Here is a 16,221-nt window from a genome sequence, read left to right as displayed (position 1 = left end):
CTGGTTTTCCCACCAAACTCTGTTTCTGCCTTCCTGCTTTTTCACTTTCTGCCTCTTTGACCTGGAACACATTTCCCCGCCTTTGGCCAGCACTGCACGGTTGGGTTCTTCTCCAGCTGATGCCTATAATAAATGTCACCTCCTCATTGAGGCTTTCCCTGGGCCTGTCCACAGTTGTACACGCTCCCCAGTGATCCTCGTCTTTCCTGCACAGTGCTTTCCACAACACATAACTTTTCTTGCTTCATTTGTATGTTCACCGCTTGTCCCCACAACTGGGCAAGTGAATTCCATATGGACTAAACTCAACCCAACTCACTGCCATCAAATCACTCCTGACTCATATGGATCCTATAGGACAGGGCAGAGCTACCCCTGTGGGTTTCTGAGGCTGTCACTCTATTTTCCCCCCAACAGTTTTATTGTCACCAAACTTACATACCATAGTATTGAATAGTTCAATCATATCAAGGAGAATTGTACAATCAGCACCACATCTAAGAGCACCCCGGTGGCTAAACTGCCTTTGAAATGAGTTGTGCAGTCACGGTCCGTTCTAGTGCTCCCCACCTCTCCTGCCTTGCCTTCCCCAATCCCCTTTCCTCCCTCTCAGCCACTCCTGCACTCCCATAGCACCTTGTATGGTTTTACATTACACATCCACTCGACAGCTGGGAAACCCAACCGAAGGCAAGGGCTCTTTGTGGAAGTAGGAAGTTCAGCGGAGTGCCTGGTAGTTCCCAACTGCTTTGAGATTAGCAGCACAGTCAGCAGATCTGTCTAGCTCACAATGAATGGCATATAAAATGAGCACAATAAATATCTGTTAGATGCATGAATGATCTTGCCTGAAATTCTTCATCCAGGAGAGGGGCTACAAGCTCTTTCCTCTTCTTTCTCACCTCTGGGTTAGGCTCTTAACAGATAGAATTCCATGGAGATGGTACAGATGAAGAAATTGTAATGACAAGACTGTTTACTACTGTGGTACATTCATACAATGGAGTACTACACAACCCTAAAAAGCAGTGATGAACGCATGAAGCACATTACCGCATGGAAAGAACCGGAGGAAACTATGCTAAGTGAAGTAAGCCAATCACAAAAGGACGAATACAACATGAGTCCACTGAGATAAGCTTAAAAAATGCAAAGGGGGTGCACCCAAGGGGAGGGTGTTGCTTATACTCCCACAGGAAAAGAGGAACCAGACTTCAACCCGGTGCTCCAAGACGTGAATGCAACATACCTGCATAAAGCACGGAATCCACAGAGAGGCCTCAGGGGCCGACTCTAATCCCAGCTACATGGACAGTCTTCCCCCAGAAGAATTCACTTCTGAGGACAGCACTGAAGCTACAGCTCAGGGAGAGGGACTTGTCTGATCAGAGCACACGTGAGCAAATGAAGGAAGGAAAAGAGAGTGGAACACATCCTGGCCCACCAAGTCCTGAGGATGATATTCCTGCTCAGAGCAGCCAATGCACAGAGAGGACCATAAGGCCAGCCCACTATGAGACATGACATCCCTCACTGACCCATACGGGGACAACACTGGAGACACAGTGCGGGAATTGCGTCCAATCTGACCCCACAACACCAAGGTGAAACACTAAGGGTGTGCAAAAGAACAGCAAGGGGAGCAGAGCAACGAAGCTCCCAGGAAATACAAAAAATAGACTTTCGGGCCAGGACGTGGCACCCCATCATATTCGACTGGAAAACACTCTTAAAGGTCAACAAACAGACCTTGAGCTATTTATAGGCTTTTTTTTTTGTCGTTGGTTTTTGTGGTTGTTGTTATTTTGCTTTCTTTTGTTGCTTTGTTTTGCTCTGTCTTGTTTTTGTGCATATTATTATCTCTGCAGGTCTATCTAGATAAGGTAGGTGGGATAAACAATCTGGAGGAGAAAGCAACAGGACCCACAGTTCCAGGGTTGGGGTAGGGATATGGCAGAGGGGAAGGTGGTGGGCGGGGGTGGTGGTGGGAGGAAGTGGGTGTTCACAAACCCAGGGACAAGGAAACAACAAGTGATCCGAAATCGGTGGTGAGAAGGGTGTAGGAGGCCTGGTAGGGCTTGATCAAGGGCAATGTAACCAAGAGGAATTACTGAAACCCAAATGAAAGCTGAATATGATGGTGGGACAAGAGGAAAATAAAAGGAAATAGAGAAAAGAACTAGGAGGCAAAGGACATTTATAGAGGTCTAAATATAGACATGTACATATGTAAACATATTTATATATGACAATGGGGAATAGATTGATGTACATATATTTATAGATTTGGAATTAAGGTAGCAGACAGATCTGGGCCTCTACTCAAGTAGTCCATCAACACAAAACCACGTTTTTCTAATAAACTGGCATTCCATGATGCTCACTTTCCCGACATGATCACTGAAAACAAAGTGGGTGCAGAAGCAAATGTGGTGAAGAAAGCTGATGGTGCCCAGCTATCAAAAGACATGGTCTGGGGTCTTAAAGGCTCGAAGATAAACAAGCAACCAGCTAACAGAAACAGCAAAGTCCACATGGAAGAAGCACACCAGCCTGTGTGATCACGAGGTGCTGATAGGATCAAGTATCCAGCATCAAAGAACAAAAAATCATATCATTGTGAGGGAGGGGGAGTGTGGAGTGTAGGCCCAAAGCCCATCTGTAGGCAACTGGACATTCCCTTACTGAAGCGTTGCAGGGAGGAGACGAGCCAATCAGGGTGCAGTATAGCAACAATGAAACATACAACTTTCCTCTAGTTCTTAAATGCTTCCTCCCCCAACTATCATGATCCCAATTCTATCTTACAAATCCGGCTAGACCAGAGGATGTACACTGGTACAGATAGGAAGTGGAAACACAGGGAATCCAGGACAGATAATCCACTCAGAACCAACAATGAGAAAAGCACTGTGGGTGGACTTCCGAGGTGCATTGTGGGAAGAATCCGCCGTGGCTACCTTGTTAACAACTCGGTCCTAGCTGGCGTAGAAACTCCTCGGACAAGATGCCGGAGCGAGACAGCGAACCGTTCTCCAACCCTTTGGCTCCAGATGGCCACGATGTGGATGATCCTCACTCCTTCCACCAATCAAAACTCAACAATGAAGACTTCAGGAAACTTCTTATGACCCCAAGGACTGCACCCACATCTGCACCACCCTCTAAGTCCCGACACCATGAGATGCCAAGGGAGTACAATGAGGACGAAGATCCGGCCGCGCGAAGGAGGAAAGAGAAAAGTTACCACGCCAAGATGCGCCAACAAGAAATCAAGCGCGAGCGGGAGCTGGCTGAGAAGTATCGGGACCGTGCCAAGGAAAGAAGAGATGGTGTGAACAAAGATTATGAGGAATCTGAGCTCATCAGTACCACAGCTGACTATAGGGCTGTGGGCCCTACTGCTGAGGCGGACAAGTCCGCTGCAGAGAAGAGAAGACAGTTGATCCAAGAGTCCAAATTCTTGGGTGGTGACATGGAACACACCCATTTGGTGAAAGGTTTAGATTTTGCTCTGCTTCAGAAGGTCCGAGCTGAGATTGCCAGCAAAGAGAAAGAGGAGGAGGAACTGATGGAAAAAGCCCAGAAGGAAACCAAGAAAGATGAAGATCCTGAAAACAAGATTGAATTTAAAACCCGTCTGGGCCGCAATGTCTACCGCATGCTCTTCAAGAGCAAAGCATCCGAGCGGAATGAGCTGTTCCTGCCGGGCCGGATGGCCTATGTGGTGGACCTGGACGCCGAGTATGCTGATACGGACATCCCCGCCACTCTTATCCGCAGCAAGGCTGATTGTCCGACCGTGGAAGCCCAGACCACCCTGACCACAAATGACATCGTCCTCCGCAAGCTCACCCACATCCTTTCCTACCTGCGGCAGGGGGCCAGGAAGGAGAAGAAGCCTCCCGAAGCTGATATGAACATTTTTGAAGACATTGGTGCTTACGTGCCCTCCACGACCAAGACACCTCGGGATAAGGAGCGGGAGAGATACCGGGAACGAGAGCGGGATCGAGAGCGAGACAGAGACCGCGAGCGGGAGCGAGAGCGGGAACGCGGGAGGGAGCGGGACAGAGAGAGAGAGAAGAAGAGGCACAGCTACTTCGAGAAGCCGAAAGTAGACGATGAGCCCCTGGAGGTCGACAAAGGGCCTGGATCTGCTAAAGAGTTAATCAAGTCCATCAATGAGAAATTTGCCGGATCTGCTGGTTGGGATGGCACTGAATCGTTGAAGAAGCCCGAAGACAAAAAGCAGCTGGGAGATTTCTTCGGCATGTCTAACAGTTACGCAGAATGCTACCCGGCCACGATGGATGACATGGCGGTGGTCAGTGATGAGGAAGTGGACTATAGCAAAATGGACCAGGGTAACAAGAAGGGCCCGCTCGGTCGCTGGGACTTCGATACCCAGGAGGAATACAGCGAGTACATGAATAACAAGGAGGCTTTGCCCAAGGCTGCATTCCAGTATGGCATCAAAATGTCTGAAGGGCGGAAAACCAGACGCTTCAAAGAAACCAATGACAAGGCAGAGCTGGATCGCCAGTGGAAGATTAGTGCAATCATTGAGAAGAGGAAGAAGATGGAAGCCGATGGGGTTGAAGTCAAAAGGCTAAAATACTAATCTCCAGTTCCAGCTTCAGGAATAATCACTGCAAGGATGTATTCTCCACTGCTGTCTCGCCATAGTTCCTAGAAAGACTCTAGGACAGTTTGTTTTGTTTCAAATGTGTATACATTTTTTGTATGATCATTTAGTTCCATTAAAATTGACTAACCTGCGGTCATTAAAAAAAAAAAAAAAAGAACCAACAATGTGAGTAGTGATACCAAGAGGGTAAGGGAAAGGGTGGGGGAGGAGAAAGGGAAACCGATTACAATGATCTACATATAATCCCCTCCCTGGGGCACAGAAAACAGAAAAGTGGGTGAAGGGAGACATCGGTCAGTGTAAGACATAAAAAAAAAATCTATCAATTATCAAAAGTTCGTGAGGGAGGGAGGGTGGGAGAGGGAAGGGGAAAAAATGAGGAGCTGATACCAAGGGCTCAAGAAGAAAGAAAATGTTTTGAGAACAATGATGGCAACAAATGTATAAATGTGATTGACACAATGGATGGATGGATGGATGGATGGATGGATGGATGGATGGATGGATGGATGGATGGATGGATGGATGGATGGATGAATGGATGGATGGATGGATGGAGTGTGTTGTACGAGCCCCCAATAAAATGATTTTTTTTTAAAGATTGTTGACTGAGGGTGTAGGCAGAGTTAGGAGAACCAGCACAGGATTTTTGGGTGTTCAGAGGTTAGCAAGAGGAGACAATTGTTGTATCCCCAAGCTTGGAGGGCAAGGGGAAGGAATAGTAATCCCAGATCTCAATAAAAGCTGGAGCAAGGGAGGTTCTGCCCAGCTGGGTTATACTCTCAGAGGGATACATTTGCTGCCAGATTGATGGTAGCTAAGTAGGGAGGGAGCTGCCAAAGAAACACCCCATCCTTTCTTTTTTTCTCACTGTTTGGTCTCCAGTTCTTGCCTCTCCAATGCTGATGCCAACTGAAAGCCAGACAGCAGGATCCAGGTGGCTGGATCCGTATGGAGGCCAGGTGTTTCAAGGTCAGGGCAGGTGGAAAATGGCAAAACCCCAGCACAAGCATTCACACCCGGCAACGGGAACATTTGCTTCTATGGCTTAAAGGTCATTTGGATTGGAGGCTTATGTTTGGAAATTAGTTATTATTTATACCATGTGTCTAAGGAAAAACCCATTCCACTTTCGAAATAATCAACTCACTAATGAACTTAGGAACACAATTCACTGGGGCTTTGGAGCCTGCTTTTGTAGTGCATGAGTAGGTTAAGTGTTTTTATTTTGAGTAAAGACAGCATATCCTACTCAAGAAAAATGCCTGGAATCTTATTTGGCCACTTCCTAAATCAAATCTTGGAACATTTTGATAGTACACATAGTTATTCTCACAAAGTACATGAAACCCAGATCCACTGGCAGCGTGGCAATTCTGCCTCGTAGTGACCCCATACGGGTCTCTGAGACTGGACAGCCTCATCTTTCTCCTAGGCAGCAGCCGATGGGTTTAATAACCAACCTTTCGATAAACAACAGACCAATACCTCATCCACACACCACCAGGGCTCCGGACATGAGACCAGTGTCTGACAAATCTAGATTCTGTTAAACCAGTCACAGAGAAAAGAGAGATAGAGATTTTTTTTGGGGGGGGGGGCTTGGGGGGAGGCAGAATGCTTTAAGTGTTTGAGTTGTAGTTTTTATGCTCTTCTGAACAATTGCTGAGACTGTCGATCTGACTCTTTCTACTCTGCAAATTTTTAGGGATATTGCTCATCCTGGAATTTTCATAAGGTTTTACCGACATATGCAGGGTGAGAAAAAAGATGTGAAATGCAAATCTTCTTAGAAGCTATTAATACGACTTGGAGAAAAGAAGCGTTTCATCTTTGTAAGTTTAGCTGCAGGGACTGGAGCTGGACTGCATGGTTTGGAGGGATCGGAATCACAGTATCAGTAAACAGCACTCTGGAAAAAATGTTTTAGAATATTACTTCCATGCTCAGATGGCTATGTTGAACGTTTCGACAGAAGCAGAGGGGTCTTAAAGGACAGGAGGCAGCTGCTCAATTTATTGTATCTTAAGTGTCAGAACAGTGAATGCAGCTTCCCAGTAGTAAATCACAACCTCATTTCCAATCCATTTTTCTATCAGCTTTACATAATCTTAGCATCAAAAGTGAGAACTACTGATGTTAGAATTCCCAGCCTTTGCTCCTTGTATTCTGTCGCAAGGAAGCATGCAGCATATTTGTGTTTATGAATCTCTGTTAGGAAAAAAGAGAATGCTAGTTTAGAGGACCTTAGCTTTCACAGTGTATAAAAGAGATTAAATTGCTCTAAGCTTTCAAATGTTTGACACATAAAGACTTGTAAGGAAAATGAAAATCTGCCTCGGATTTTCTTGTGCTACGAGATCCCACAGACTGAAAAATTTCTCTCTTAAAAGAACAATATTCTTCCTGGCACATATTCCAAGAGGAGCGGGATGGATAGTAAATTGAAATAGAAGGTCAGTGGAAAAATACTTGGAAAGCCATTTCCTAACAATAAAGATCTTAATTAAATCACCCAGGACCTTATGCCATAATGATATGCACCAGGTGTTTCTGCTTCCACTTAATTAGCTCAGAATTACTCCTCTTTTAGAAATGACACATCGTGTTGGGGTGGAAGCAGCTGAGACTCACATCAGTACCAAGCTCAAAGCTTTTAAAATGGGGTGGCTGATTTTGTTCCTTTCCCCTTTCTGTCTTTTTCTCTTTCTGTTTAATGTACATATTAAAATGATCTCCTTTTATAGGTTTGACCTTGACCTTCACGGGTCACTGAGATTCCAGGATGTGGTTGAAATCAGGCATTCCCACACTATAACTGTAATTTTATGGAAACCGAGATTCAGAAATGCAAGGCATTTACTGGATCCACTCAGAAGTTTCTGAGATATGGAAGAAATATGTGCGAGATCCGGTCTTTCATATCTCCAAGCATGAGGGAATTTGTCTGCTGGAGTCGACTGAGAGAGGATGGAACGGATGAGTGCAGGTCCTATTTGGCAGGCTTCTCAGTAGAAACCCATATGCTCTTTGACATGGATTACAATGATTTTCCATCATTCCCAGGTTACATTCTGAGCAGGAAAGTAGGCCAAGGCTTTCCCAGGAAGGCTCCTGCTGTGAAACCATCTTTGGCAATGAATTTTTAACAGAAGATCAGGCACTTGACATTTATTTTTAAGCTTGAGAAGAAAGGGTGTGCAGTGCTGGAAGCAAATATAGGGATTGGAAGAGCTTCTCACCGGAGCAGCAAGGAGCAGGGCACAGGGATGTTATGTGAGATGTACCGGCCGCTTTCATGTTATGAAGTAGCAACTAGTGCCTAGCTCTGGACCCCACTTAAACGATCCATATATGCCTGTGTGTCTGCCTACATCCCCACAGCATTATTGCACCTCTATGATGCCATGAATTCCTAGGAAACGGGTCCCAGAGGCTCTGGCGTTATTCCATGGATTCTCTCAAAGCGAACCGCTCCAGGCGGAGGTGGCTGATGCTTCCTTTGAACCTGGGTCGCCTTCTCTTTGACTTCCTTGTTGTTTCCAATCATTCTCCTTCACCCCTTCGGGAAGCTATATAGGCCCTTAAAAGAACGGAAGTACTCATCTCAAATTCTCCTCACATGCCCATCACGCACCTTAATTCTCGGGGCAAGCATCTTGCCTGCCACTCGTTCCACAACTCCAACTGCACGCTGGGTGCCATTGCAGACACGCTCCCCTTAGGCCATGCCAGCGCGCTCTCCCTGAAGGCCCACAGGAGCAAATCCGTGCTTTCTGAAGGGCCCGGAGACCCTACTGCCGGCGCCCCTCTGCTTTCCTTTTGTGTGCATCCTTCTGATGGATTACTGCATCTGGCTGAACGGAAACTCCCAGACCCCAAACCAAACACTCTGCCCTGGGGGGGTTCTGAGACTGGGCCTCTTTATGGGAGTAGAAAGCCCACTGGGGTTTCAAACTGTAGACCTTGCGGACAGCAGCCCAACTGATAGCCACGACGCCACCAGGGTTCCTTGAAAAGAAACGAGACTATGTCATTTTTGTCTCATGTCATTTTTAATGCAGAAGAGTAAGGGACAATGTGTGTGGTCACTATTTTGAACCAGGTGTGCCTTTATGATTTTACCCCAAACTTATCATCAGAGAGGTTGTTAGCTCAGGAGTACCTGACCTCTGTGAGGGAGAAAGACTGGGCTTTCTGCTTCCATAAAGAGTCAGTCTTGGAAGCTCACTGGGCAGTTGTGAGCTACCCTACAGTGATGCTCTGAGTTGGAATCGACTCCATGGCAGGGAAAAGTATCAGAATATGGCAAAGGGAAAATGATCAGACCTAAAATTATGAACACTTAATTTGGAGAAGGCTTTGAAGGTCATCGAGAGCCCAAAGCCCATCTGCAGAATATCCACTCAGACTGAGCCCCTGGCAGATCCACTCTAGCCACAGATAAGAGTCTCAAACAGACTTATTATCAGTTAGAGACCATAGTAATCATGATTATGCTGGATCAAACTCCAGTCTTGGCCAGTTGACCTCACTATAAACCCAAACTGAATTTGTTCTGGGTGCAAGTATCTCTTACTTGTTCCGTGACAGAAATTTCTTCTCTGGCATTTTGAATGTTGATGGGGGTCTGTTCTTTCTTACTCATTATTTGTATTTTTGTCTTTATATTATTATTATTTTATCCTTACTACCTTATTTTATTTTTTAAATAATTAAATCATTTTATTGGGGCTCATACAACTCTTATCACAATCCACTCATACATCCATTGTGTCAAGAACTTTTGTACAGTGCTCACTTCGGCAGCACATATACTAAAAAAATACAACAACAAAAAACATTTGTACATTAGTTTCCCTTATCATTCTCAAAACATTTGCTTTCTACTTGAGCCCTTGGTATCAGCTCCTCATTTTCTCCTCTCCCTCCCTGCTGTCCCCTCCCCAATGAACCCTTGATAATTTATGTTATTATTTTGTCATATCTTACACCGTCCGACATCTCCCTTCACCCACTTCTCCGCTGTCCATCCCCTAGGGAGGAAGTCATATGTAAATCCTTGTAATCTGTTCCCCATTTCTCCCTCCCCTCCACCCTCAATATCGCCACTCTCACCACTGGTCCTGAAGGGATCATCTGTCCTGGATTCCCTGTGTTTCCAGTTCCTATCTGTACCAGTGTACATCCCCCGGTCCAGCTGGATTTGTAAGGTAGAATTGGGATCATGATAGTGAGGGGGGGGGCATTCAAGAACTAGAGGAAAATTGTATGTTTCATCATTGCTATATGCACCCTGACTGGCTCGTCAACTCCCTAAGACCCTTCTGTAAGGGGATGTCCAATTGCCCCAGATGGGCCCTGGGCCCTCACTCTGCACTCCTCCTCATTCACAGTGCTATGAATGTTTTGGTCTTTGATGCCTGATACCTGACTGTTTCTGTTGGGTTTCCAAGGTTATGAAGCACAGGAGGCGTGGATACATAGTGATAATAACTGACACAAGGGGGTATAGGGATGCAGGGGTGGGGGAGGGTGATAGAGAGGGAAAGGGAATTTCAGGGGAAAAAATGAAAGGAGGAGAAGGGAGAGATCACTGGAACTGACTGTGATAGCACAACTCATTTTAAAGGCGATTTAACAGGGGGGTGTTCTGAACTCGATGTAGTAATGATTGTACAATTCTCCTTGATATGATTGAATGATTGAACTATTGAATTGTATGATATGTAAATTATGTGCCAACAAAACTGTTGGGGGAAAAAAAGAGCACATATTATTGAAAATTTTTGGACTTGGAAATTCACTGCAGAAGGATAAAATACTTACTCTTGTAATAGACTTTTTCGAAATGGAAAATGTATTCTGTTCATCGTGTTTTACCATTGTAGATTTATATTTGGTTGTATAATCACAATTTAGTTTCCATCTCAAAGTTAGATTATTATTAATTCCGTAAAGAGAATTCTCTTGCTAGAAACCATGATGATTTTTGGTTCTTGGGTCAATTTTTACCTTCCTGGTTTGGCATGACACACTGCAGATAAAGGTGTTCATGGTAACATGACAGCAATGAGCTTAGATTTAGGGGGGGTGTTGAAATTATTTTTTTAAAGATATTAATGGTAATGAAAACAATAACATCTCTCTGATGCTAGGCAAATAAACATCTCCATCAGGCGGGAAGGAAGCCAAGGAACTCCCTTTCACAGTTGGGCCATATTGCTTCCATAAAAATAGCAGCTAACGTTTCTGTACAGAGGAACCTTCGGAGTGCATTGGTTACAGCACTCAGCTGCTAATCAGACACTGAGGGTGAGCCCAGCAGCCACTCCTTGAGAGAAAGATGTGGCAGTCAGTGGGCTCCTATGGAGCTTTAACTCCTTGGACCCCTGTGGGGTTTGGTTGAGTTTGGTCTTCATTGCAAGGTAGTTTGCTCAGCACTTTAAATGTACTTTCTCATTTAACCTTCATGAAAATCTTAAACAGTAAAGCCCTTCAATAGCCAAATGCAATGATCTTGTCCTCAATTTGTAGCTGAGAAAACAGAAGCATGGAGAGTTTAAATGATTTGCCTGCGGTCCCCTGGGGAGAAGCCCTCTCTGGGCGCTCACAGGGCCGTTTGCATCCTCCAGAAAGCAGGCACTGAGATGGAATTCAGAGCACGAACGGTTCTGTCTGGGGAAGTGCCTGTGAAAGACAAAAACAGGGCAAGGAAAATCTTGAGAGCATGCTGGTGGTTGAGGAAGGGAAAACTGGCCGGAAAAAGCAGGCCCTGAGAACGCACTGCGGACCTGACAAAGGCCTGGCTAGTTCCACAGGAAGCCAGGGAGCAACGACACCCAGTTTGAAGAGACTCATGATGAGGAGAGAGCTGGCCGCTGGAGCGCCCACCATGTTCAGGGGTCTCGCATGGAAAGCATGGTCTGAGCTCAAACGCTGAGGTGGATTTTGAAGATGTTGCCGCCAAAAGATGTCAGCCAAGTGCTCTCCTAGCAGTAGAGTGGGAGGTGCTTTCTGGAAGGGGGAGCCAAGTGGCAATCTCCTAGCGAGCACAGTTTACCCCCTGTGTTGCCCGAGACACCTGCGCAGAGCAGCTCCTCCAGGGTTCCACGCGCCTCTGCTTGAGGAGCTGCGCAGAGGAGGGAAAACCAGCGCTCTCATCACTGCCATTCGTCTCGGGGCTGTCCCTGGGATGCGTCCTCTCCGCCGTCCATTCGAAATGGCTCGGCCCTCAACGCTCCTCTCTGCAGCTCGCAGTGACTTGCTTGGTGGCATCCAACCACGCCACCGCATAGCTCCTCATCTCTGAGGAGTCAGCGCCGAACCTCTCACGAGCCGAGCTTGCTGCACAGTCCCCAGCCAGTCGCATATTGAGGAAGGGCGCACCATGACCATGACACACCACCCCGGTACAAGCGCAATCGGCTGTGTGTGGGTGGAGTGTTCCTGTCTCCAGCCCTTGGACTTGTCAGGGCCTTTTACTCCCTCAAAACTCTTCTCCAAGTCACCACCGGTGAGAGTTTGAACAACTGGGGTGCCACCTTGTATGACAAACTCTGTCCGCTCCACATACCACCCCGATGAGATCTTTCTTGCCAGAAAGAACGAGGAGGGACCCCGGGTCCAAGGCCCTGCTTGCCACCTGTTTTCTCAGACCACTCCTGCACGTGGGTGCGGAGAAGCGGTCGGAAGTGCAGGTGCTTTCCTCCGGAGTGGGGCTTGCAGTGGTTGTGAAGGCCCTTTGGACAGCAGAACGAAGCGCTGCTTGGTCTTGTCCCGTTCCCACGGTCCCTGCTGTGTCGTGCCCCTGTGTGTAACCACTGTGTCAGTCCATCTTGTTAGAGGTCGTCCTCGCTTTCACTGCCCCTCCTCTTGTAGTTCTTCCAAGACAGATGGCTCCTTCCTCCGGTGGCCCTTGGGGCACCCATAACTGCCATTTCCTTTATTTGCTTTTGATTGTGCAATTGCTAGCACAGTCCGTTTCACAATAGTGTCTTTCTTCTTGAACTCCCGGATATCAGCTCCCCTTTATCCCCTCTCCTCCCTCACTCTAGTCCCCCAGGAACCTACCTTTCTCTCTTTATCTATCTATCCGTCTGCTTGTTTATTTATTTTGCCATATCTTACACCATCCATTCACATACAATTCCGTTGTTCCCTCCCTTCAAATGGGGTTCTACAGCCATCAGTGCTAATGGCTCCCCCTTCTCCCTCCCCTCTTCCTGGACTCTCGGGGATCTAATTCTGATGTCTGTGGTTGGAAGGTGAGTTAGTCCGGGTGGACTAGAGAAACATATTCATAGTCACTCTATGTGTATAAGAAAGAACTTTATGTTGGTAAGGGGGAACTGATTACAAGGATCCACATGTGACCTCCTCCCTGGGAGACGGACGGCAGAGAAGTGGGGGAAGGGAGACTCCGGATAGGGCAAGATATGACAAAATAACAATCTATAAATTATCAAAGGCTCATGAGGGAGGGGGCAGCGGCGAGGGAGGGGGAAAAAAAAGAGGACCTGATGCAGAGGGCTTAAGTGGAAAGCAAATGCTTTGAGAGTGATTAGGGAAAAGAATGTGCAGATGTGGTTTATACAATTGATGTATGTATATGTGTGGATTGTGATAAGAGTTGTATGAGCCCCTAATAAAATGTAAAAAAAAGAGAAAGAACTTAATATAAAGAGTAATTGTACATTAAGAAAACATCCCAGCCCAGTGCAGATCAAGTCCATAAGTCCAATATTAGTCCATATGTCCAATACCAAACTATAAAGTTCTCTTCAGACTCACAAAACTCATGTAATGATGCCAAATGCAGGAAGATCACAGCCAGTGGGTGCCAAGTCTTGTGGATCCAGTGGTGGTGTCAGCATCTCAGCACTGGCAGGGGTCTTCACGTGGCTCCTCCAGCTCAGGACACTAGCGTAGCTCCATGTGTCTTGTCATCTGCATTGTCTCCCAGGGAGTCAGCCTGTGTCCTGCCTCCAGCGAGTTATTTATCTTCTTAGCGCCTCCGAATGAGGTCATCAAGCCTGCATCCTGATTGACAGGATAAATTCCACCCCTTCACTCTAAATCCTATCGAATTGACAACAGATCATTTGACTACCACAGAAGGGGACTCAAGGGTGGGCAGTTTGACCACCTTGCTGCCATTGGCTGAGGGTGTCCTTAACTCGGTTTCCACAGCCAAGAGAAGACGTGAGCTCCTCTCCAGATCTCCAGTCTGCCCCAGGTCTCCTGCCTGCTTCGGATCTCAAGCCTGCTGGGGATCTCTGGCCTGTTCATGGGACTCCAGCCCACTCTGGATCTCCAGCTAGCAGTCACATTCTCTTGATTTTCTGATCTTTAGTTCCACACTGTCCGCCATCTTGCATCCATTGGTGCAAGCGCACTGAACCTCGCCTCCATAATTTCATATTTTGCTAGGAAACTGGCACTGCTTGCTACAGAGCTCCAGGTGGAGAAATTGCCCATGCTGGGGAGGCACCTGGTGAAAGGGCACTGCGATGGCGGCTGGCCACCTGAAATTTCTCAATGACAACTGCCATTTCAACTGCTTGAATTTTTCCTGTAGTTCTTTCAGCTTGAGCAATGGTGACTATCTTCTTCTCTGTTGGTTTTCTACGTCCAGGTTTTTACACATTTCATTATAATACTTAACATTGTCACCTTGAGTTGCTCTTTGAATCTTCCGCTCAGTTTTTTAACTTCAGCATTTCTTCCGGTTGCTTTAGAGTCTTCACTTTCAGGAACAAGTTTCAGAGGCTCCTCTTTGATAGTTCTTTCCTATTTTCTTTGGGTCTTGTTTGTTTTTTAACGACCTTTGTTTTTTCATGCATAATGTCAGCCCACGACTTATCTGGCCTTCAGTTTTAGTGTTCAATGCATCGAATCTATTCTTGAGGTGGACTCTACATTTAGGTGGGATATACTCAAGGTTGGACTTTAGCTCTTGTGGAGCTTCAGCTTCAACTTCAACTTGAACTTTCATGTGAGCAATTGATGGCCTGTTCTGCAATCAGCCTCTGCCCTTGTTTTGCTAATGATATTGAGCATCTTCATTGTCTCATTTCACAGATGTGGTTGATTTAATTCCTGTGTATGCCGTCCTTCAAGGTCTACTTATATAATGACAGCTAATGTTGTTGAAAATATATATGTACAATAAATGATTGGTCTTGCAAAATTCTGTCATGTGATCTCAGTCATTTCTATCACCAAGGTCATATTTTCCAACTAATAATCCTTCTTTAGGAGCCCTAGTGGTATGGTGGGTTATGCCAATGCATAGATCCAAGATCAGGAGTTTGAAACCACCAGCTGCTCCGTTGGAGAAAGATGAGGCTAAGTCAGAATCACTCCGTAGGGTTTCTTTTAAATCCTTCTTTGTTTCCACCTTTTGCTTTTCAAGGGTTAATGTTTTTAAAAGATAAGAGGGAAGAAAGAAGATTGTGTAGAGATAGTCTCAGAGTATATTGCAAAGCTGATGTAGTCTTAGCCAATCCAGCAGGGGGTACTAATTCAAAGATTGTTAAGTAAAGGAGTCCCGTGTTGGGCAGAAATCATCAGGCCCTAGTACCCATGTTGTGATATCAATGGCTGGTGGGGGGGGAGGTGGTGGCGGTTGCCCTGGAAGAATGGGCCAAAAGCTCAGGTAGATTCTGAGGGTACTGGTCCTGCAAGTTTGTCATCTAATGGCACTCCTTGCAGGTGAGCTGCAACTTTTTTCTTGAGGAGAGCTAAGAAAGGTTCACCTACATAGCTGTCACCCCATAGTATTTAGAAATATTTATATGTGCCTGTTTGTGTATCCAGGAACCCTCATGGTGCTTTGGTTAGGCATTGTACCACTAACCACAGGGCCAGCAGTTCACACCCACCAGCTGTTCCTTAGGAGAAAGATGAGGCTGTCCGCTCCCATAAAGATTTATATTCTCAGAAAACCTGTCTAAGGTCTCCAGGAGCCAGAATCAACTCAGTACGTTTTAAAATTATGTGTGTTATCCTTAGGTACATGGAAGAATAACTACAAGTGGATAGGAGATGAAGGGGGCTTCAAACGTTTGTGGGAAGATTCACTATCTTTCCATCCCATCTTTCTAAAAAACCCTCATACAAGGTCTCCCAAAGAGGTTGTCTGTGACAGTAGTTTAGAACCTCAGCCCTGGAGCCAGAGTACCTATCTTCAACACCTACTTCTACCATTAACCAGCTGTGAGACCTTGGGAAAGTTACTTAACCTTTATGTCCTTTTTCTGTGAAACGAAGATAATGCTGCAAAAAAGAATTTCAAGTGCTCCTGGAATCCAGACTTTCTGGAGACATGGAGGTTGGGTGAAGCCCCCAAACTATTGCTTTGATATAATTTTTAAACCAAAGCTATCTCCTGAAGTCTTCTTTAAGCTAAACAAAAGATTAGCTTCATCACTAAGAATGCCCGCTTGTCTGCACTGCACTCTCAAGAACCCTCTACAGAGGGTCCCGGGGACAACAGCAACTCAAAAGAGCAGACAGGGAACTTTGCGGTTGATAAATGTGTGTGAGTGGGAGAGAAACAATTCAGA

General features: G+C 46.0%; 1 pseudogene; it reads left to right on the top strand.

Moving 5' to 3' along the window:
- Positions 1–2,967: 2,967 nt before the first annotated feature.
- Positions 2,968–4,625, top strand: LOC142459697 (protein Red pseudogene; annotated as a pseudogene).
- The last annotated feature ends 11,596 nt before the right edge of the window (positions 4,626–16,221 follow it).

The sequence above is a fragment of the Tenrec ecaudatus genome, chromosome 10, assembly GCF_050624435.1.
Source record: "Tenrec ecaudatus isolate mTenEca1 chromosome 10, mTenEca1.hap1, whole genome shotgun sequence".
Classification (NCBI taxonomy): domain Eukaryota; kingdom Metazoa; phylum Chordata; class Mammalia; order Afrosoricida; family Tenrecidae; genus Tenrec; species Tenrec ecaudatus.
This window is presented reverse-complemented; position numbering and strand designations above follow the sequence as displayed.